We start from the raw sequence: 22,008 nt of genomic DNA, 5'->3' as shown, positions 1-22,008 counted from the left end.
CAACATAAAGAAAACAAAAATCCTCACAACTGGACCAATGAGCAACATCATGGTAAATGGAGAAAAGATTGAAGTTGTCAAGGATTTCATTTTACTTGGATCCACAATCAATAGCCATGGAAGCAGCAGTGAAGAAATCAAAAGACGCATTGCATTGGGTTAATCTGCTGCAAAGGACCTCTTTAAAGTGTTGAAGAACAAAGATATCACCTTGAAGACTAAGGCACGCCTGACCCAAGCCTTGGTATTTTCAATTGCATCATATGCATGTGAAAGCTGGACAATGAATAAGGAAGACTGAAGGAGAATTGACACCTTTGAGTTGTGTTATTGGCGAAGAATATTGAATATACCATGGACTGCCAAAAGAACAAACAAATCTGTCTTAGAAGATGTACAACCAGAATGCTCCTTAGAAGCAAGGATGGCGAGACTGCGTCTTACATACTTTGGACATGTTGTCAGGAGGGATCAGTACCTGGAGAAGGACATCATGCTTGGCAGGGTACAGGGTCAGCGGAAAAGAGGAAGACCCTCAAGGAGGTGGATTGACACAGTGGCTGCAACAAAGAGCTCAAGTATAACAATGATTTTAAGGATGGCTTATTTTTTTTTAGGCCCGGGCAGTGTTTCGTTCTGTTGTGCATAGGGTTGCTATGAGTCGGAACCGACTCGGTGGCACCTAACAACAACAACAGCTGATCCCAAGAAAGCAGAAAATACCAATAGGAAGCCCCACGCGTAACGGGAAGCTTTCTCTAGGGAAAGGGTGACATGGTTTCTGTTGTTATTTCAGGTATCCTTGGGGAACTTAGCATGCCAATGTTCTAAGAAAAGTCAATAGTGACCTGTAGGAGGAAAGATGGCAGAATCTGCCTTCTGACCTACCTTGCCCTGGGATTGAGTCCAGGCTTTGCCATGTATTAGCTACATGACTTTAGGAAACTCTTACCCTTGCTGAGCCTCTGCTTCGTTATATTAAAAATGGCCATAATACTATTTAACTTACAGGGCTCCATAAGGATTGAGTGGGACAATGTATGTGAAACAAACCCAGTAAACTCCAATCCCCACTATGTGTTAGGCACTATGCGAAGTGCCAAAAACTTCAAAAAGTAAGTTCCAGATAAGGAGTGACTTTTTAACTCCTAGGTTGTTGTTAGGCTTAACAGCAAAGCCATTGGCTTTTTTCTGGGTATTTTCCAGAAAGATCCTTAAAATCTCATTAGTATGAGGATTTTGTTCCATGTGTCAGCCAGCCAGCAAACCTCCCTTAAACACCAGGCTGTAGCCGAATTCTCTGGATACAGGAAAGAGTAAGATCCTGTCTCCCTCTTCAAGGAGCTCACAGTCTAAAGGAGCATTCAACAAATCAGCACAATGAAGGATGCAGGGCCAAAGGGCAGAGGGAACTTAAGAAAAAGAGTACCGAAGTCATCCTGGAGGAAGTGTTGAGCTCTTGGTCATTAGAATGCATCAAGTTCTTACATAATTCATTTGTTTCTTCATTCACTCACTCATTCATTCTTTTAATGCATACTTATTAAGATAAAGCAAACATCTATTCATTAAGATCTGCAGGTCCTGTCCAAAGAAATGAGCAAACATCCCTGCTGTGTGCCAGGCACAGTCCCCAGGCCAGCACCATGTAGCAGAGCTGTTGGTGCTGCACCACGTCTCTAGCCTGACCATTTAGGTGTGCACACCTGACTTCCATTTGCTGAGCCTGCATTTCACTACCTATGGGCTTTCTCCAGAGCCGTGGAAGGTTGCTCTGCTGTGCACTGGGCAGGTTGGATGTGCTGGGAATTATCACGCCCCAGGGCAGCCTCCACAATGACTGAGGAGAATTCGTATATAAATACCCTGCCATTTTCTTCCTAGCCTCATTTTGCTCGTTTGTAAAATGGGCGCAAGAGCATAAATCTCCCTGCCTCACTGGGTTGCTGTGACCAAGAAAAGAGAGAGCACATCTGTCACAGATTGAATTGTGTCCCCCAAAATATGTGTTAACTTGGCTAGGCCATGATTCCCGGTATTGTGGGATTGTCCACCATTTTGTCATCTGATGTGATTTTCTTACGTGTTGTAAAATCCTACCTCTATGATGTTACTGGGAAACCCTGGTGTCATAGTGGTTAAGTGCTACAGCTGCTAACCAAAGGGTCAGCAGTTCGAATCCACCAGGCGCTGCTTGGAAACTCTATGGAGCGCTTCTACTCTGTCCTATAGGGTCGCTATGAGTTGGAATCAACTCGACGGCACTGGGTTTGTTTTTTTGGATGATGTTACTGAGGCAGGATTAGAGGCAGTTATTTTAATGAGGCAAGACTCGATCTACAAGATTAGATTGTGTCTTAAATCAATCTCTTTTGAGATATAAAAGAGAGAAGTGAGCAGAGATACATGGGGACCTCACACCAACAAGCAAGAAGAGCCAAGAGCATGCCTCCTTTGAACCCAAGATCCCTGTGCTGAAAAGCTGCTGGACTAGGGAAAGATTAGTGATAAGGACATTCCCCTAGAACCAACAGAGTGAGAAAGACTTCCTCTGGAGTTGGCACCCTGAATTTGGACTTCTAGCCTCCTAAACTGTGAGAGAATAAATTTCTCTTTGTTAAAGCCATTCACTTGTGGTGTTTCTATTATAGCAGCACTAGATGACTAAGACAATAGCCTCCAACCTTTTTTTCAAATCTACTTAAAATCTTAAATTGAGGCTATTAAGATCTGTTTAAGTGCCTAGCACAGAGCCTGAGTAGGTAGTCATTAAAAGCCCCCTCCAACTTTCCTCCTTCTCAGGAAGACAGCATAGCTAGCAAACATGTTAAGAACATGGACTTGGGCTACACTGCTAAAATTGAAATCCCAGCTCTACTACTTGCTAATTATCTGTGCCTCTGTTCCCTCCTCTATAAAATGGGTTGTTAACAATACTTACCTAATAGAGTTGTTAGGCAGGTTAATTGACTTAATACAGATAAAACTGTTAAAGAGTAGCTGGCACGTAGAAATTACTTTAAAAGGGGTGGTTAAATAAATGGATGACAGGTTGGGATGGGAAAGGGTTCTGGGATCAATTACACTGTGGCCAGATGGTTAGTGGCTCTTGAGGAGCCACCATGGTGTCCTGCCCTGGGGAAGTCCCAGGGCAGTTTGCTGTAGGCCTGGCTTTCTCAGATAACACAGAGGGTGTCATGCTTCCAGCCTGGGTACCCTCCTTTGAAAGGGAGGAAGGAGCAAAGGAGCCCAGACTAAGAGAACTGATAATAGAACCACTTACTGAGCATTTACTAGATGCCAGGCATTGTTTCATGGTATCCCACAGCAACCCAAGATGAGGAAACTGAGGCTCAGAAAGGTTAAGTCATGTGTCCAAGGTCCCACAGCTGGTAAGTGTTGAGGCTGGGCACCAAACTGAGGCCTGTCTCTCCCTGATCACCTGCTTTTTCTGCTCTACTTGTTATGTTTCAATAAAGAAATAAAACTCAAGGGCGAAGAACAGAGCAGCTGCCTTGTCACCCACCCCTTCATGAGATCCTTTCCTTTGAGAATAGATTGCCTGAAGGTGTTCTGCAAGCTGGCTGAGGAAAAGGGCATCAAATCTACCAATCCGACTTGCCCTGAGTGCAGGCTGGGGTGTAAATATGTCTGAGAATCCCGGCCAGCTCTCCTGAGTCATGAATCAGCCAGGCTGAGGCCGCCAGTCACACAACTAGAGATGCAGTGAATTTCTTCTCAAGCTGCCATTTGCAGCAGCCCAGAGCTGACTTACAGCCAGAGAGAGCCTTAGATCTTCCTTCCGAAAGACCTGGAGCTCAGGGCCTGAGGTTGGTCCTCACTGGCTGCCTGGAGCATGTCAGTATTTCTAGCACCCATGTGTCCTGTGTCCCAAGGAGAAAACGCTCCCCTCTGTCTCCCCAGCCCTTCCACCAGTTGGGAGAGCTCTAGGTGAGGGAAGGCTTTCTAAAGAATCTTTCTCCTGAGTTGGGTCAGGTGAAGGCAGAAAGGTTGTTCCAGGCAGAAGGAGGAGTTAGTGCAAAGGCATTGTGGCATAAGTGCACTGGGTGTGTTTGTGAATGTGACTTGAGCACAGAGTCTTGCAGACAAGGCTGAGAAGCAAGCAAGAGCAGGGCCTTTGGACTCTTAGGCCAGTAGCAATGGCAGGGGACAGGAGGGTGTCTGTAACCGGAATTTACAGAAGCTTGGACTAATAGAATCTGAGGATCATGGGAGTTAGTATCTGAGAATCACAGAGACTAGGGGTCTTAGAATTTTGAAATTTTGGACTCAAAATTATAGACTTTTGGGATCTCGGTCATGAGATGTTAGGATCATCCAATTTCTGAGCTGAGCAGTGATCTAAACTTTCTAAGTCTTGTACACCAGGAGAAATCAGCACCAAAACTCAAGCTGGCTTCTGGCTTAATTGGTGATGGCAACTGGACTTTCCAAGTGCCCGGCACATAGGAGTAGGAAGATGTAGACTTGATCATTTTAGAATCAATCTCCTTTGTGTGACAAGACACCAGCATGACTTATTCTCAGCTTGGATTTGACCTGCTGCTAAATGCTGCATCCCTAGCATTTTCCAAGGCTGTGAGTTCAAGGTCATGTCCTTCCTAAAAGCTCATGGGGGAGGGCCTACTCAGCACTCCAGAGCTGGTGGAGGGGATGGAGGTCCTGGGGCTAGAGCAGTGTCCATTCCTGTTTGGACATGGTTGGCATTAATCATCATTATGACATTTTTAATAAGTCTTGTGATTCCTGCTGAAAACCATCAAAGTAGCGGGAATATTTTATGCTCTTTAAGTAATTTCACAGCATTTGGGCCTCTGTCTCACCTTTACTTTATAGATGATTCCTCCTCATGCAGCCCCAGGAAGTACAAAAGCAAGACGGCTCTTTTCCAGGGTCATTTAGTCAGTGATGACAACTGATTTCCACTAGTCCATTATTCTCATTTTCATGTGCTAGATTACCCACGGTGGAGGAGTGGAAAGCCATAGAGCTCTGGTGTTGGGGGAAGAAGAGCTGGAGTCCCCCTCTGGCTGTGCTGAGAACTGGCTCTGTGACCTTGGGCAAGTCTGGGATGTCAGGAGCAAAATGGGTGTGAACATTCAGAAACCCCTGCCTGGAGCTGGAAGGGCAAGAGCATGGATTTGTACCTCAGACAGGCCCATGACAAACACCCACTTGATCCAGGCAACCATTTTATCCTTGACTCCATATTGGATTTCCCAGCCACAATTGTATTTTGAATCCCAAAGGTGAGTTACAAGCACCCCAAGAAAGTCCCATGCTAACTTAGGCCCTCCTTCCTCATTTCTTGGCTTTGCCTGCTCAAGGATTTTTATCCCAAAGAGATTTGATTTTGTATATGAATACTCCATCAACTCTCTAGCCAAAAGGAAGTTAACTTTTCCTGTATAATTTTTTCACTTAGGTCATAAGGATTTATTGTTGTTGGTTGCTGTCAAGTCAGCTCTGACTCATGGAGACCCCATGTAAAACAGAATGAAAGGGTGACCGGTCCTGTGCTATCTTCATGATCGTTGGTACACTGGAGTCCATTATTGCAGCCACTGTATATTTTGAGTACCTTCTAACCTTTTTTTTTTTTTTTTTTTTAACCTAGGGGGCTCATCTTCCAGCACTACACCAGACAATATTCTGTTGTGATCCATAGGTTTTTCATTTGGCTAATTTTCAGAAGTACAAATCAACAGGCCTTTCTGCCTAGTCTGTCTTAGTCTGGAAGCTCCTCTGAAACCTGCCCTCATGGGTGACCCTGCTGGTATTTGAAATATTGGTGGCATAGCTTCCAGCATTGTAGCAACACACAAGCCACTACAGTACGGCAGGTGGTGGGTTCTAAGGATACATAGTTATAAACAGAGGGCATTTTTTTCCCTGAAATGAATCAGTGATCATAGAATGCTGTAGAGGCCTAAGACACGTACACTTTGGAAGGCTGTGGGGCAGAGTGGAAAGTAGTGAACTCTTTGGAGTTAGGCAGACCTGAGCTTAAATCCCTGCTTATTCCTTATCTTCTGTCTCATTTTGGGTATGTTTTTTAAAGCCTGATGGAGTAGTGGTTAAGTGCTATGGCTGCTAACCAAGAGATCGGCAGTTCAAATCTGCCAGACGCTCCTTGGAAACTCTATGCTCTGTCCTATAGGGTTGCTATGGGTTGGAATCAACTCCACAGCAGTTGGTTTTTATTTAAAGTCTATGATCCTTGATTCTTCTCCTTTATCATTTGAAGATAATGTCGTTGTTGTTAGGTTCCGCCGAGTCGGTTCTGACTCATAGCAACCCTATGCACAAGAGAACAAAACACTGCCCGGTCCTGAGCCATCCTTAAAATCGTTGTTATGCTTAAGCTCATTGTTGCAGCTACTGTATCAATCCACCTCATTGAGGGTCTTCCTCTTTTCCGCTGACCCTGTACTCTGCCAAGCATGATGTCCTTCTCCAGGGACTGATCCCTCCTGACAACATGTCCAAAGTATGTGAGACGCAGTCTCGCCATCCTTGCTTCTAAGGAGCATTCTGGTTGTATTTCTTCCAAGACAGATTTGTTGATTCTTTTGGCAGTCCATGGTATATTCAATATTCTTCGCCAACACCACAATTCAAAGGCATCAATTCTTCTTTGGTCTTCCTTATTCATTGTCCAGCTTTTACATGCGTGACATCTTTGCTCTTCAATACTTTAAAGAGGTCCTGTGCAGCAGATTTACCCAATGCAGTGTGACTTTTGATTTCTTGACTTCTGCTTCCATGGCTGTTGATTGTGGATCCAAGTAAAATGAAATCCTTGACAACTTCAATCTTTTCTCTGTTTATCATGATGATGCTCATTAGTCCAGTTGTGAGGATTTTTTTTTTTTTTTTTTATGTTGCGGTGCAATCCATACTGAAGGCTGTGGTCTTTGCTCTTCATTAGTAAGTGCTTCAAGTCCTCTTCACTTTCAGCAAGCAAGGTTATGTCATCTGCATACAGACACGTGGGGGTTGAAGATAATAGTATATGGTAATTAAGAACAAGGACTCTGGGGCTACGTTGTCTGGGTTTGCGTCTTAGCTCCACCACCTTCTAGCTCTGTGACATTGAGCTACTCCCTTAACCTCTCTGCATTCCGATTTCATCGTTGATGGAATAAGAGTAATAATACTACCTACCTGGAATAGAGGGAGCCCTGGTGACACAACTTATTCTCAGCTTAGATTTGACTTGCTGCTAAATGCATGCCCAGCCATCTCCCAAGGCTGCTAACTGAAAGATTGGCAGTTCAAACCCACCCAGCAGCTCCACAGGAGAAAGACCTCCAGCGATCTGTTCCAGTAGAGATTAAAAAAAAAAAAAATTACTGCCTACAAAATCCTATGCAGAAGGTTCACTCTGTCACATGGGTTCACTATGAGTGAAAAATCGACTTGATGGCACCCAACAACAATAACACTTTGAACAGTATGGTTGTTGAGCGATTGAATGAGTAATATATGAAGCATGTTTAGAATAATACCTGGCACATGGTAATCACTAAATCAGTGTTAGCTGTAATTATCGTTTGCAGGGTGGTCATGAAGCTTCAAAAAATTAGAATCTAGAATAGTGTTTGGAACTTCATATGTATTTAATTGTTGAATGAATGAATGAATAAAGACTGGGATGGGTTGATGTAAAGTACTGAGCACAGTGTCTGTATATAGTACGGGAGAGAAGTGGCCACAGAACCTCAGCCTTTCTGCCCTGACATTAGAGACAGTGTGCTAGGGCTGACTTGGACCATCATGAGCTGATTGTATACATCCTTTCCCAACTCTGTGTGTCTCTCCCCAGCTCAGAGTTAGTGGCATCAGGTCAGTAATTAGAAATCATCTATAACAGGAGTATTTACACCATAGAAACTGGCAAACATTATAAATCAAGGTTTTTGTTGTTGGTTGGTTTTTTGTCGTTTGTTTTGTTTTGTTTTTTTTAAAGAAAGAGCCAGTGTTAAACATTGATTAGAGCCTAGTACATCCCTCACCAGCCAAGGGAGTATTTGTATGTCATCTGCCACAATCATCCTCAGAATCCAGTTTGGACATTTTATTGAAGAATACAGGATCTTTGGGAAAACAAGCCCATTATATAGAAGATAGGAGGGTGTTAATGGGTGTCACGAGACTGGCTTTGGAGTTCCTACTAAGTGAAGAGTGTATATATATTGTGGGTTTTGGTGGTAGCTAATGCCCCACTGACACCAAAAAATAGACCTGAAAAGAGCTGGGTCTGTTAGATGGTAAGTCTGGGACTCTCTATATCTGCCAAGACTAAATTAATGCTTGGAGTTTCCCAGGAAGATTGTGACACCGTGTTTGGACTTTGTAGTCATCTTTTATATGCCATTTGCAGGGCTCCTAGGTGGCGCCTTCTCCTAAGTCCCTACCATAAATGGCTAGATCACTCCTTCTGAGTTAGGGGAACCATTTAAGGCCATTCCAAATCTACTTCAGTAGCAATTGACTTTGAAGAAGTGCAGCTATTAAGTGGGCTGGACAGAAGTGCAGCTGGTTAGTATAGCAGACAGAAGAATGAAGCCCATGGAAGGCATTTGTAAACTGGTCAAGATTTGAAAGCTTGTCTGGAGTGATCTTAAAGGGAGAGGAGGCACAAAAGGAGGCTGCCTTGGGGCTCGGGACTCAGGGCAGTCTGTGCTGCTGGGATCCCAGCAGTCCAAGCCTGGCGCACCATCATTCATCAGCAGGACCCTCTGAGTCCAGAGCCCCCATGCCAGATTCCTCATCAGGGGAAGGGTGGCATCTTTCTTTATTCTTTTTTAGCTCCCCAGATGATGTAGGTGATCAACTAGGTTTGACAACCATTGCATCCTTATGAATAATCTCTCTTTTAAAGTGTGTTGACATAGCATTTGTGTTCCAATGACCCTAAATGGCTTTAGAGGAAAGCCACTTAATCTTCTGATCTGAGGAAGACCAGCTAAGGTTCACTTTTAAAGGAATAACAGAAATATGCTGTGCTTTTAATCTTTAAATTAGCACCATTGGAGACTAGCAATTATTAGCACTGCTCAGTGGTGGATGTTCACACCCCCGTCCCAGGCAACTAGAGGAAGGGAGTGGCAGCTCTCTAATCCAGGCTGGGCTTCTGGAGACAGAGTTGAGCTTGAGGGAGCACAGAGCTCCTCTGAAACTGTGGGGTAAGCAGAAGGGGACAAAAGGCAGTACCCCGTGCAGAGGGCTGCTGGGCAATGACAGGGGACAGTCCAAAGCATCAGAGCCAAAGGTGGCCAGGGAGCGAAGTAAAACCAGTGGGGAAGTGAAGAGTCTGTAACTAAGGGCAGCAAGATGGAGCCAATGGGCTTGAGGGAATGGAGAGAAACACTACCTTAGCAGGTAGTGGTGCTGTTGTTATTAAGTGCCATCAAGTTGATTTTAGCTTACAGGGACCCCATGTGACACAGCAGAACTGCCCTATAAGGTTTGCTAGGCTATGTCTTTACAGGGGAAACCCTGGTGGTACAGTGAGTGGTTAAGAGCTGCGGCTACTAACCAAAAAGTCCAGAGTTCGAATCCATCATTGGAAACCCTATGGGGCAGTTCTACTTTGTCCTTTAGGGTCACCATGAGTTGGAATCAACTCAACAGCAAAGGGTTTTTGGTTTTAATCTTTATAGGAGCAGATTGCCAGGTCTTTCTCCCGAAGAGCCACTGGGTGAGCCCGAACTGCCAGACTTTTGGTTAGCAGCCGAGTGATTAACTGTTGCACCACCAAGACTCCTTGGGCAGATATGGGGAAGCCTTTTTCAGACAGAGTCCCTGAGACTTCTGTGAAGGGCAGGGACCATACACAGTCCAGAGGAGGGTCCTTTTACCACCCTGTTCCAAAGCCAATCTTCTTTGTTTATTTCAGTTGTAATCAAGCTTGGCTGCCCATCAGAGTCTTACAGGGAGCTTGTATGAAACTCAGATTCACTGGTCCCACCCTACATCTACTGGGTCGGACTCTTACGGAGTGGTGCTCTGGAGCCTGTGTTTTTATTTACCAAGCTGGTTCTTGTGCAGGCCAGCTTTTTATCCTAGGGAGGCAATGTATACTGTAGAGGTGAAAAGTGGGGACTCAGGGAACAACCTGATTGAATCTAAATCCTAACTCCTCCTTTTACAAAGTGGGTGACTTTGCACCTTCATTTCTTCCTCTTCAAAATGGAATGATAGTAATATTAGCTACATCAGAGGATTAAAGGATTAAATGAATTAATAGATGAGAAGTGCGTAGAATAATGCCTGTGCGTCATTTTTATTATTCTTTTCTTTATTAAATATTAGCCAGTTAATTTAGAGACATGGAGGTAGAAGGAAGTAGGGTCACCATTTTGAACCTCAGTCATCACACACAGGCGCATCATACACAGAGGTCAAGGGCTGAAAATTCAAATGCTTTCAAGGACCAAACAAGAGTGAACCAACTGGTGAGAGCTATAGTGATTTGAAGAATGTACGACTGTCTCAGTTTTGGTTCCCCCAGAAGCAGACTCTGATACAGGATTTGGAAGCAAATTCATCTATCTGGTCGATGATCCCAGGAAGCAGTGGTAAGGGAGTGGGGACATGAGTCCAGGAAAGGAAAAAAGCCAATGAAGCAGACGTCAGTAAACAAGTTCTGCTGCCTATACGCTATGGGCTTGTGGAGCTTGGTCCTGGTGGAGGCCAGCAGGAGACTGTGTAGAACTTGGCTCAGAGTTGTCCCACCTGAGAGGTAAGGAAGCTAGAGTATTCAGCCCCCAAGTCCCATTCCTCATTCAGTGAATAGGCGCTGTCCCTTTTGGAAGGCTTCCGAACAGATCCTGTCTGTAGGCTGGGTGTGTGATCTGTGCAGTTGCACAAGACCCCATGCTCAGGAGGGCCTGCCTTGGTTTAAAGGTCTGCTGTCATCATCTTGAAATTCTTAATTTTCAAACAAGGGGGCCCACATTTTCATTTTGCACTGGGCCTCACAAATTATGCCTACTGACCCTACTGACACTGCCTACTGACAGTGGTAATTCCACAGCACTTCTGGCTTATCCTAAGGCCCTGTGGTCAGAGAAAGAAGGAAGCCAACAGTGTGTATGGAAAGGTGAATACCAAGAGATACGGGGAGGGTGCCAATAGTCAGAACCTGCTGCATAATTTGTGAGGCCCAGTGCAAAATGAAAATGTGGGCCCCCTTGTTTGAAAATTAAGAATTTCAAGATGATGACAGCAGACCTTTAAACCAAGGCAGGCCCTCCTGAGCATGGGGTCTTGTGCAACTGCACAGATCACACACCCAGCCTACAGACAGGATCTGTTCGGAAGCCTTCCAAAAGGGACAGCGCCTATTCAGCAAATTATCACCAAGTAGGAATGCCTTTCATGGCAAAGAAAATATGACTCTGAGCAGGTGCAGCCCTGGGGCTGCCAGTTTGCAAATTTTGTGTCATGGATTGAATTGTGTCCCCCAAAAATGTGTATCAGTTTGGCTGGGCCATGATTCCCAGTATTGTTATTATCCACCATTTTGTCATCTGATGTGATTTTCCTATGTGTTGTAAATCCTACCTCTAGGATGTTAATGAGGCAGGATTGGAGGCAGTTATGTTAATGAGGCGGGGCTCAACCTACAAGATTAGGTTGTGTTTTAAGTCAATCTCTTTTGAGATACAAAAGAAAGAAGCAACCAGAGAGACAGGGAACCTCATACCACCAAGAAACAAGAGCCAGGAGAATAGCACATCCTTTGGACCTGGGGTCCCTGTGCTGAGAAGCTCCTTGACTGGGGAAGATTGATAACAAGGACTTTTCTGCAGAGTGGACAGAGAGAGAAAGCCTTCCCTGGAGGTGGCACTCTGAATTTGGACTTCAAGCCTCCTAGACTGTGCGAGAATAAATTTCTGTTTGTTAAAGCCATCCACTTGTGGTATTTTTGTTATAGCAGCACTGTATGACCAAGATATTCTGCAAGGGCACCTATGCAGATTCCTAGGAATGGAATTAAGAGCTAAGCAGGGTGTCCCAAACTCAGCACTGTTGACATTCTGGACCAGGTAATTCCTTGTTGTGGGGGCATGTCATGTGCATAGCAGGATGTTTAGCAGCATAGCAACATCCCTGCCTAGTAGCAATGTCCCTCCTCCTCAGTCATGACAATCAAAAATGTCTCCAGACATTGCCAAATATTCCCTTAAAAGATGGGGGGTGGGGATTGTCCCCAGTTGAGAACTGCTGAGCTATAGAAAAGTAACAGAACTTAGGTCTTCTAGCTTCAATCCATCCCCCTGTGTCTTCTCACCAACTCTACCAGGCTCTGATTCTCAGACCCTGTAGGCCATGCCATTTAGGAGGCCTCAGTGTCTGGGGCACTATTTCGGTTCCTGAGATACTTTTTAAGAAATTTACCTTCCCTTTTTCTCCTCTTCTTCCTGCTCTTCTTCTCTCTCTCCCTGTCTCTCTCTCCCTTTCTCCTTCCCTTCCCCACCTCTGAATAGTGCACACTACATCCTTTTCAAATATCCAATAGAATGAAACCCCGTAAGGATTGTCTTATGCAGAGCTATAGCCACAGCAGCTAGATCAATGCCTGGTGCATGGTAAGTGCTCAGTGTTTATTGTACGAAAGAATGGTGGCCTTCTCTTTCACTCCTACTTCCCCAAAACCTGAAACAGATACGGGAAACTATCATCAGAGCATGGAAGGAAAGATGAGGAGCTGGACTCCATTCTCCCCGGCAAGACTAGAAAGGCCATTTTGCTAGGATGCCTGTGCAGCTGCCTTTGGAAGAGCAAAGCCCCATTGGGCATCGATTTGACAATCTTTTATTTCCTTTATGCATGGGGTCAGAGCGTTTCATTTGGTGTTTAAATTAGATTAACAGCCAACGATGCCAGACTGCTCCTGCATTTTGTTTCTTTTGAGGTGATTCCATGGAGCTAACTGCTTTTATGGGAGCAGTGCAAGGGGCAGATTTAGGAAGAGAGAAAGAGCTCTGTTTGACTCTGCTGATAAATTCCCCATTTTTACTGAGCCCCTACCAGTTGCTGTGAATCGATTCCAACTCATGGCAACCCCATGTGTCAGAGAGTAGAACTGCTCCAGTGTTTTCAATGGCTGGGATCTTTTGGAACTAGATCCCCTGGCCTTTCTTCCAAAGTGCTCTGGGTGGATTAAACGGCCAACTTTTCTGTCAGTAGCTGAGCCCTTATTCATTAGCATTACCGAGGGACTCTGACAGCCTCTAAGTCTGAAAAAGTAAGAGAAGTGAGAGCAAGCAAGCTGCCTCCACTTAGCTAGCTCTGATGGACAGCACCACATGGAGACCACGGAGAGTGGCCTGTGACCTCCTAAGAGGCAAATGGTGTTTCATCAGCATGACTGCTGGGAGTGCGTGTGCATAGGGCACTCAGAGGCCAGCAGGGAAGGGGTTTGTGGACAACAGAAGGGGGCTGGAGGAACAACACAAGCAGGATGACACCTGGCCCCATGCAGGGTGCAAATTGTATTTCCCTGTCAACACTGGATATTGACAGCTCAGCCATTGATTCTGAGTAGGCAAAGTCACAGAAAGGGGACTCTCTACCTCTTCTTTTCCCAGCACATTTAAACAAACACAAAATACAGCTTTCCTCCTTCCTTCACAATTATACTCCTGTCCTACCTTACCTACCAAGACACTTTGATTTTAGCTGAATACTATCGTTTTAACAGTATTTATTTATAAATATTTCTTGCAGGTTTTAGCATATGAAATGTTAAAATGTATGTTTTAAAAATATATTTTATTGTGTTTTTGGTGAAAGTTTACACAGCAAATTAGGTTCCCGTTTAACAATTTCTATACATGTTTTTCAGTGACATTGGTTATATTTTCCACATTGTGTCAACATCCTCATTATTTCCATTCTGGTTGTTCTGTTTCTATTGATCTAGCTTTCCTGTCTCCCCCCCCACCCCCCCCCAACTTCTCATCTTTGCTTTAGGGTAAATGTTGACCATTTGATCTCATATAGATGATATCTTTTTTTTTTTTTTAAGGAACACAGTACTCACAGGTGATATTATTTATTTTATAAGCCAATTTATTATTAGCTGAAAGGTGACCTCAGGGGATGGATTCGATTCAAGGTTTAAAGTGTATCTCAGGACAATAGTCTCAGGAGGTCCTCTAGTCTGTAGTGGTCCAGTAAGTCTGGCTTTTTATAAGAATTTGAGTTTTGTTCTACAATTTCTCCCATTCTATCCAGGACCATCTGTTGTGTCTCTGGTCAGAAGGATTGGTAGTGGTAGCTGGGCACCATCTGGTTCTTCTGTGGTTCATGTAGGCAATTAGTCCTGTAGACTAGTTTCTTCTTTGAGTCTTTGGTTTCTTTCTTTCTCTTTTGCTCCAGATGAGTAAAGACCAACAGTTGTATCTCAAATGCTGGCTCACAAGCTTTTAAGAGCCCAGTTGATACTTACCAAACTAGGATGTAGAGCACCATCTTTATGGACCATGTTCTGTCAGTTGGTCAAGATGTTGCATGAGAATATGGTCATAAGCCTTCAAACCCAGTAAATCAACCCCACAAAGTATTTGGTTATATCTGGGAAGTATCCATGACTATGCTCCCTATGCGCTTTATTATATATGTGAATATATGTGCAGCACACACAGGCATGTATATACATATGCCTACAAATTTACCTATATGTGCACACATATATACTCACATGTACTTTCCTATACACATATATGCGTACATACCTACCTGTGTAACCACTCACATATTTTTTGGTAGTTCCTGCTGTTGTTGCAAAATTGTTTATGTTATATAGCATTTACCAATAACGTCCCTTATTCTCGTGTACTTCTTAGTGTCATCATTAGCCTTAGTCAGGTTGTACACACTTCACCCACATTTGGTGTTGCCTTTCACATCACCAAAAATAGCATGTGTCTACTGTCTAGAGAGTGATTTCCCTCCCTCCCCTTCCTACCCTTGGTAACCACCAAAAAACATTGATTTCTATATGCATAACTATTTTCATATTTTTATAAAAGTGGGATCATCATTATCTATTACAGAAATGCAAATCAAAACTACAATGAGATACCATCTCACACCAACAGGGCTGGCATTAATCCAAAAAACATAAAATAATAAATGTTGGAGAGGTTGTAGAGAGATTGGAACACTTATACACTGCTGTTGGGAATCTAAAATGGGACAACTACTTTGGAAAACAATTTGGCCCTTCCTTAAAAAGATGGAAAAAGAAATACTATATGATCCAGCAGTCCCACTTCTTGGAATATATCCTAGAGAAATAAGAGCCTTCACACGAATAGATAAATGCACACCTATGTTCATTGCAGCCCTGTTTACAATACCAAAAAGATGGAAACAACCAAGGTTGTTGAGTGGCTAAACAAATTACGGTATATTTACACAATGGAATACTATGCAATGATAAAGCCATGAAACATCTCATAACATGGAGGAATCTGGAAAGCATTACGCTGAGTGAAATTAGTCAGTTGCAAAAGGACAAATATTGTATGAGACCACTATGATGAGAACTCAAGAAAAGGTTTAAACACAGAAGAAAACATTCTTTGATGGTTATGAGGGTGGGAAGGAGGGAGAAGGGTATTCAGTAACTAGATAAAAAAAAAAAAATTTTTTTTTTTTTTTTTTAGATCGTAGACAAAAATTACTTCAGGTGAAGGGAAGGACAAACACAATACAGGGGAAGTCAGCACAACTGGACGAATCCAAAAGCTAAGAAGTTTCCTGAATACAACCAAACACATCGAGAGACAGAGTAGCAGGGGCAGGGGTCTGGGGACCATGGTTTCAGGGGACATCTAGGTCAATTGGCATAACAAAGTATATTAAGAAAATGTTCTGCATCCCACTTTGGTGAGTGGCATACGGGATCTTAAAAGCTAGCAAGCAGCCCTCTAAGATGTGTCAATTGGTCCCAACCCACCTGGAGCAAAGGAGAATGAAGAACACCAAAGACACAAGGAAAATATGAGTCCAAGAGAAAGAAAGGGCCATATAAACCAGAGACTCCATCAGTCCAAGGCTGGAAGAACTAGATGATGCCTGGCTACCACCAATGACTGCCCTGACAGGGAATACAACAGAGAATCCCTGATGCAGCAGGAGAAAAGTGGGATGCAGACCTCAAATTCTAATAAAAAGACCAGACTTAAGAGTCTAACTGAGACTGAAAGGACCCCAGAAGACAGGGACCCTGGACTCTCTGTTAGCCTAGAACTGAAATCATTCTGGAAGCCAGCTCTTCAAAGATTAGACTGGGCTATGAGACATAAAATGATACTGGTGAGGAGTGTGCTTCGTAGCTCAAGTAGACACAGGAGACTATGTGGGCAGCTCCTGTCTGGAGGTGAGACGAGAAGGCAGAGGGAGACAAGAGCTGGTTGAATGGACACAGGAAATAACAGGGTGGAAAGAAGGAGTGTACTGTCACATTGTAGGGAGAGCAACTAGGGTCATATAATAATGTGTGTATAAGTTTTTGTATGAGAAACTGACTCAAATTGTAAACTTTCACTTAAAGCACAATAAAAATATATATGAAAAAAAAAGCGGGATCATAAAATATTTCTCCTTCTTTGATTGACTTATTTCATTCAGCATAATGCCCTCCAGGTTCATCCATGTTATGTCCTGTGAGCTCATCACTATTCTTTATTACTGCACAGTATTCCATTTGTTTATCCATTCGTCCATTTATGGGCACTTAGGTTGTTTCCATCTTTTTGCTATTGTGACTAATACTGCAATGGACATAGGTCCATTCGTGTCACTGTTATTAGGCCTCTAGGGTATATACCCAGGAGTGGAGTTGCTGGATCGTAAGGTATTTCTAGCCTTTTGAGGAAGTGCTATACCGTTTTCCATAGTGGTTGTACCATTGTACAATCCAACCAGCAGTGGATAGAGTTTCAATCTCCCTACAACCTTGCCAGCATTTGTTGTTTTCTGTTTGTTCATTTCTTTGCTTTTTGATCAGTGCCAATTTTGCAGGGGTGAAATGGTATCTCATTGTAGTTTTTATTTGAATCTCTCTGATGGCTAATGATTGTGAGCATCTTTTCATGTATTTCTTGGCTGCTTAAAGTGTCTGTTTATGTCCTTTGCCCATTTTTTAATTGGATTGTTTATCTTTTTGTTGAGTTGCTGAAGTTTTCTATATATTTTAGAGATTAGACCCTTATCAGCTATGTTGTTCCCAAAGATTTTTCTCAGTCTGTAGGTTCTCTTTTTGCTCTTTTGATAAAGACTTTTGATGAGCATAAGTATTTAATTTTTAGGAGGTCTCAGTTATGTAACTTATCTTCTGTTGCTCATGCATTTGTAGGTGTGTTTGAGAATCTATTTCTGAAAAAAATTAGGTCCCATAGTTTTGTTGCTATTTTATCTTCCAGGGACTTTATAGCTTTAGCTTTAACATTTAGGCCTTTCATTCATTTTGAGTTAGTTTTTGTGTATGGTATGAGGTATGGACCCTGTTTCATTTTTCTCCAAGTGGATATCCAGTTTTGCCAAGACCATTTGTTAGAGAGACTGTTTCTTCCCCGTTGAGTGGACTTTGATCCTTGTAGAAAATCAGCTGCCCATATTTATGAATATTGTAAAAATAATTAAAGGCAGCTTTTTGCTGCTTTTGTTGTTAGGTTCCATTTAGTCAATTTGGACTCATAGCGACCCCAAGTGACAGAGTAGAACTGCACCATAGGGTTTCCTAAGCAAACTACAGAAGTAGATTGTCAGGTCTTTCTCTCATGGAGCTGGCTAGTGGGTTTCGAGGAAAAAGATAAGACAGTGTAGCTTTAAACCAACACTTGAAAATCAAAGCTATAGTAAAGATAGAGAAACGAAAATGCTAATAGACTTCTTATAATTAGTCATTATGTTTGTCTCTGAGCTTCCTGGCAGCCTTGGCAAAGAGGCAAATATGATGAGTTACATGCTTGTGTTAGGTATAAGGAAGAGCACAAGCTCTTTATATCTTTTGGTAGGTAAATTCTGAGAGGTATTTATCATGTGAAACAAGGTGTAATATAACAAATATCTCAGACAACAGTTTTCTGGCAAATGCAAAAATACTTCTGAGATAGTTCTTACTTGCTTTGGCTAGTGACAAAGTTTGAAGGAAAACATGAAAACCTAATTAGGTACAGGTACTCTGCAAAGAGTGAGCCACTGTCACCCACAGTATTTTAGGACTTTTTTTTTTTTTTTTTTAATAGCAGTTGTTTGTTTGGGGCTGAGAGAATTCTCTTTTCTAATCAGTAGTACATGTTTGGTATGCAACTGGCTGGGAATAGAATATTTCAGTAGCTGGTCCACCAGAAACCTTTATTCTTGTTCACTGTTAACAGAGCTCAGAAGTACAAAAGGACAAGGAGCATTTACAAGATGCAAAGCCTTTTCATCTCTTGCTGCCACCCTTCTAAGCTGACTTTTTTGTGTCTGACTTCATTTCCTATGCATCAGGAGTTCACAGTCTTATCCAGCCCCAGCACCATACCAGAGTGTAGCCCCTGTTTCATTAGAATTTATTTTATAGCAAACCACCTAGAAGTTAGTAGCTGGAAACAGCAGCCATGCATTGGTTCACAATTCTGCAATGTGGGCTGACATAGCTGGGCAGCTGGGTGTTGGCTGGGCTCCCGCATGCATTTGCAGTCCCAGCTGATGGTTTACCTGGGGCTGGAAGGTCCAAGATGTCCTCGATCACATGCTGGGGCCTCAGTGGGAGGCCCAAGCGACTGGGTACTGCCTGGGCCACTCATCCTCAAGGAGGCTGGCTGGGCTTCCTGACTTAGCATCTCAGGGCACCAAGAGAGCAAAAGCAGAAGCTGCAAGGTCTTCTAAGTCTAAAATACACACCAGTGTTCCTGCTGCTGCATCCTGTTGCCAGAGGGCCAGCCCAGATTGAGCGTCCAAGGGGACTACACAGGGTGTGCATTCAGGAAGGTGGAATTCACTGGGGACTATTTGGTAGCAATCATCTGCAGCCCTCCTCAGGCCAATACCTCGGTAATAGTGGCCCCATAGGCAGGAGTTCTCACTTAGGGGCTGGGGAGGGAGGATAGAGCACAGGTACCCACTCCCCTGGGGAGGGGGCTCTATGTCAGGTCATTTGGTGCTAGCCCCGTTCTCACTCCAAGCTCTGGGTAACCAAAAACACCAAACCAAACCCAGTGCTATCGAGTCAATTGTGACTCATACTGACCCTATAGGACAGAGTAGAACTGCCCCCCTAGAGTTTCCAAGAAGCACCTGGCGGATTCGAACTGCCGACCCTTTGGTTAGCAGCCGTAGCACTTAGCCATTGCACCACCAGGGTTTCCAAGCTCTGGGTATTTATACTTAACTGCCACTATCAAAAGCCCAAATATCAGGCTTTATGAGCTGTATTTAAAAATTCCAAAAAGGAAACGTGAGGAATGGACCTTTGATGTGTTTTAAGAAGCCTACTGACAACTGTGTTTGAAGACCTTGTAAGCTTGGGACAGGTTGAGTATGTCGCTCGATGGCCAACTGCCGGACATTTGTGAGACAGTGGCCTCGCCAGGCCTCCCTCCTCCATAGGTCTACCCCTGTCAGCTGTGGCAATCAGAGATCACAAGGTCACTTTATATTGGCTAAAGTACAATAGACCATGTGCCTGCAGCAGCCCAAAAGTCAGCAGAATCTTCTCCAGGCTAGAATGGGGAACGCATCTGACAGTCCCCACCGGCCCTGGCATTGGACACAGGTCACACTGCTCAAAAGGATAACTTGAGTAAGAATAAAGGCCATATGCTGATCACTTTTGCAAAAGCCAGAAAGCTGGAACGACTAGATAACAAAGGCATTAGAAAACAGAATTAGGGGACAAAAACCATTTTGACATCCTGGAAGAACAGCCTGGCACCCTAACAGACAAGCAGCCCCCTAGTGTGCGAAGACAGCTTGGAGCAGCTGGCACAGTGCCTGGCACATGGCAGGGGTGTCACAGGACAGCAGCTCAATGTCACAGAAAATGGACTGTGTTTGGAGACAGAGACCCTGCACTCTAATTCTGCTCTGCGGGGATTAGCGTTGTGACCCGGGGCCCGTTATGAAGCCAGTTCTCCACGTTCTCTTCTGTAATATAGTGCTGATAATCATACCTTTACGATTATTAGGAGGGCTAAATGGGATTAACAGATGTGAAAAGCATATAGCACATTGTTGTTAGCTGCCATGGAGTCAGCCCCCGACTGCTGGTGACCCCATGCACCATGGAACAAAATGCTACCCAGTCCTACACCATCCCCATAATCAGTCCCAGATAGTACCATTGTGATCCACAGGGTTTTCACTGGTTGATTTTTTGGAAGCAGTTTGCTAGGCCTTTCTTCCTAGTCAGTCATCTTAACCTGGAAGCTCCACTGAAACCTGTTCAGCATCATAGTGACATGCAAGCCGCCCCTACTGATAGATGGGTGGTGGCTGTGCACAAGGTGCATTGACCAGGAACCGAACCTGGGTGTCTTGCATGTATGTCAAGAATTTTACCACAGAACCACCAATGCCTCAACTACCACGTAGTAGACACTCAAAGGAGTTCCCCGGTGTTGACAACATTTAACACACTTGGCTGCTAACCAAAAGAGTAGAAGTTCGAGTCTACCCAAAGGTGCTTTGGAAAAAGGCCTAGAGATCAATCTCCTGAAAATCAGCCATTGAAAACTCTGTGGAGACCGATTCTACTCTGACGCACAGGCAGAGTCAACTTGACAGTACTGGTAACTGGTTTTGAGATGCTCAAAAAAAAAACAGAAAAAAGTTGCTTTCCCTCCCTTATTCCTCACAGCTTCCATCACATTGGGAGCTGTAAGGGAGGAGGGAGCAGACCTGCCCCAGAAATCTGAGCATGTGTCTCTGGCTGACAAAGCCCTCCCTCTGATGCTCTGGTCCAGGAGGGTGTTCTCCTGCCCTGCCAGACCCCAGAGTTAGAAGTCTGCAAGCAGCAAGGCCACAGGGACCAGGCAGGAAACATAAATGTGTACAGTGGCCTCATGCCACCACGGTGGCTACTTCGGGAACTGGAGCTGGTGTAACCTCCTGAAGACACCTGTTCCCCATTGCCATCAAGTTGATTCTCACTCATAGCAACCCTATAGGACAGAGTAGAACTGCCCCATAGGGTTTCCAAGGAGCTGCTGGTGGATTCAAACTGCCAACCTTTCGGTTAGCAGTGATACACTTAATAACTGTACCACCAGGAACAGCTGGTTTCAAATCTTTTACACATGATACTGACTGGCAGTCGAGTCCCAGAGAGGTGCAGTGGCTGGAGGTGGGAGAATGTGTCCCACTCAGTCCTCATTCTGTGGGAAAAGGCTGTCATAGGCTCTCGTCTTAGCTACCATGGAAAATATGAGTGTGGTTGCTGAGGAGCGAGGGGCTGCAGCTGAGGTTTTGTCCCATTGCTACAGGCTCCACTTACAACTGTGAAGAAGCAGGGGAATGACTGCTTGGCCTGGTCCAAGGCCCAGCGAATACACAATGCCAGCTGCTCACGTGGGCACAACTCCTGGTCATCCATGTCCCAGAAGGATGGAGATCCAGGCAGTGGTCCAGGGCTGAGTCTTCACAGACTGTGCTTTCTCTGGGGATTACAGGAAGACTGGAGGAGGGCACTGGGGAAGAAGGAGGCAGCTGAGTGGATGAGGAGAAAAAAGTGACTTATTGTAAAAAGTAGAAGAGAACATGCATGTGAGGCACTCCTTGTGCAGGTTGCTGTTGTTGGGTGCCTTTGAGTTGATAACGACTCATAGCAACCCCATGTGACAGAGTAGAACTGCCTCACAGGGTTCCCTAGGCTGTAATCTTTATGGGAGCAGATTGTCCTGTCTTTCTCCCGAGGAGCCATTGTGTGGGTTTGAACTGCCAGCTTTCTGGTTAGCAGCCAAGCGCTTAACTGCT

At 44.2% G+C, this 22,008-nt stretch overlaps 1 protein-coding gene across 1 annotated transcript in view; it reads left to right on the top strand.

The window, feature by feature from the left end:
• GALNT18 (polypeptide N-acetylgalactosaminyltransferase 18) overlaps positions 1–22,008 on the top strand; it is a 400,900-nt gene that overhangs the window by 258,500 nt on the left and 120,392 nt on the right. The window lies entirely within an intron of this gene.

Source organism: Elephas maximus, chromosome 7 (genome assembly GCF_024166365.1).
Source record: "Elephas maximus indicus isolate mEleMax1 chromosome 7, mEleMax1 primary haplotype, whole genome shotgun sequence".
Classification (NCBI taxonomy): domain Eukaryota; kingdom Metazoa; phylum Chordata; class Mammalia; order Proboscidea; family Elephantidae; genus Elephas; species Elephas maximus.
The sequence above is the reverse complement of the archived record's forward strand: the minus strand, read 5'-3'. Positions and strand labels throughout refer to the sequence as shown.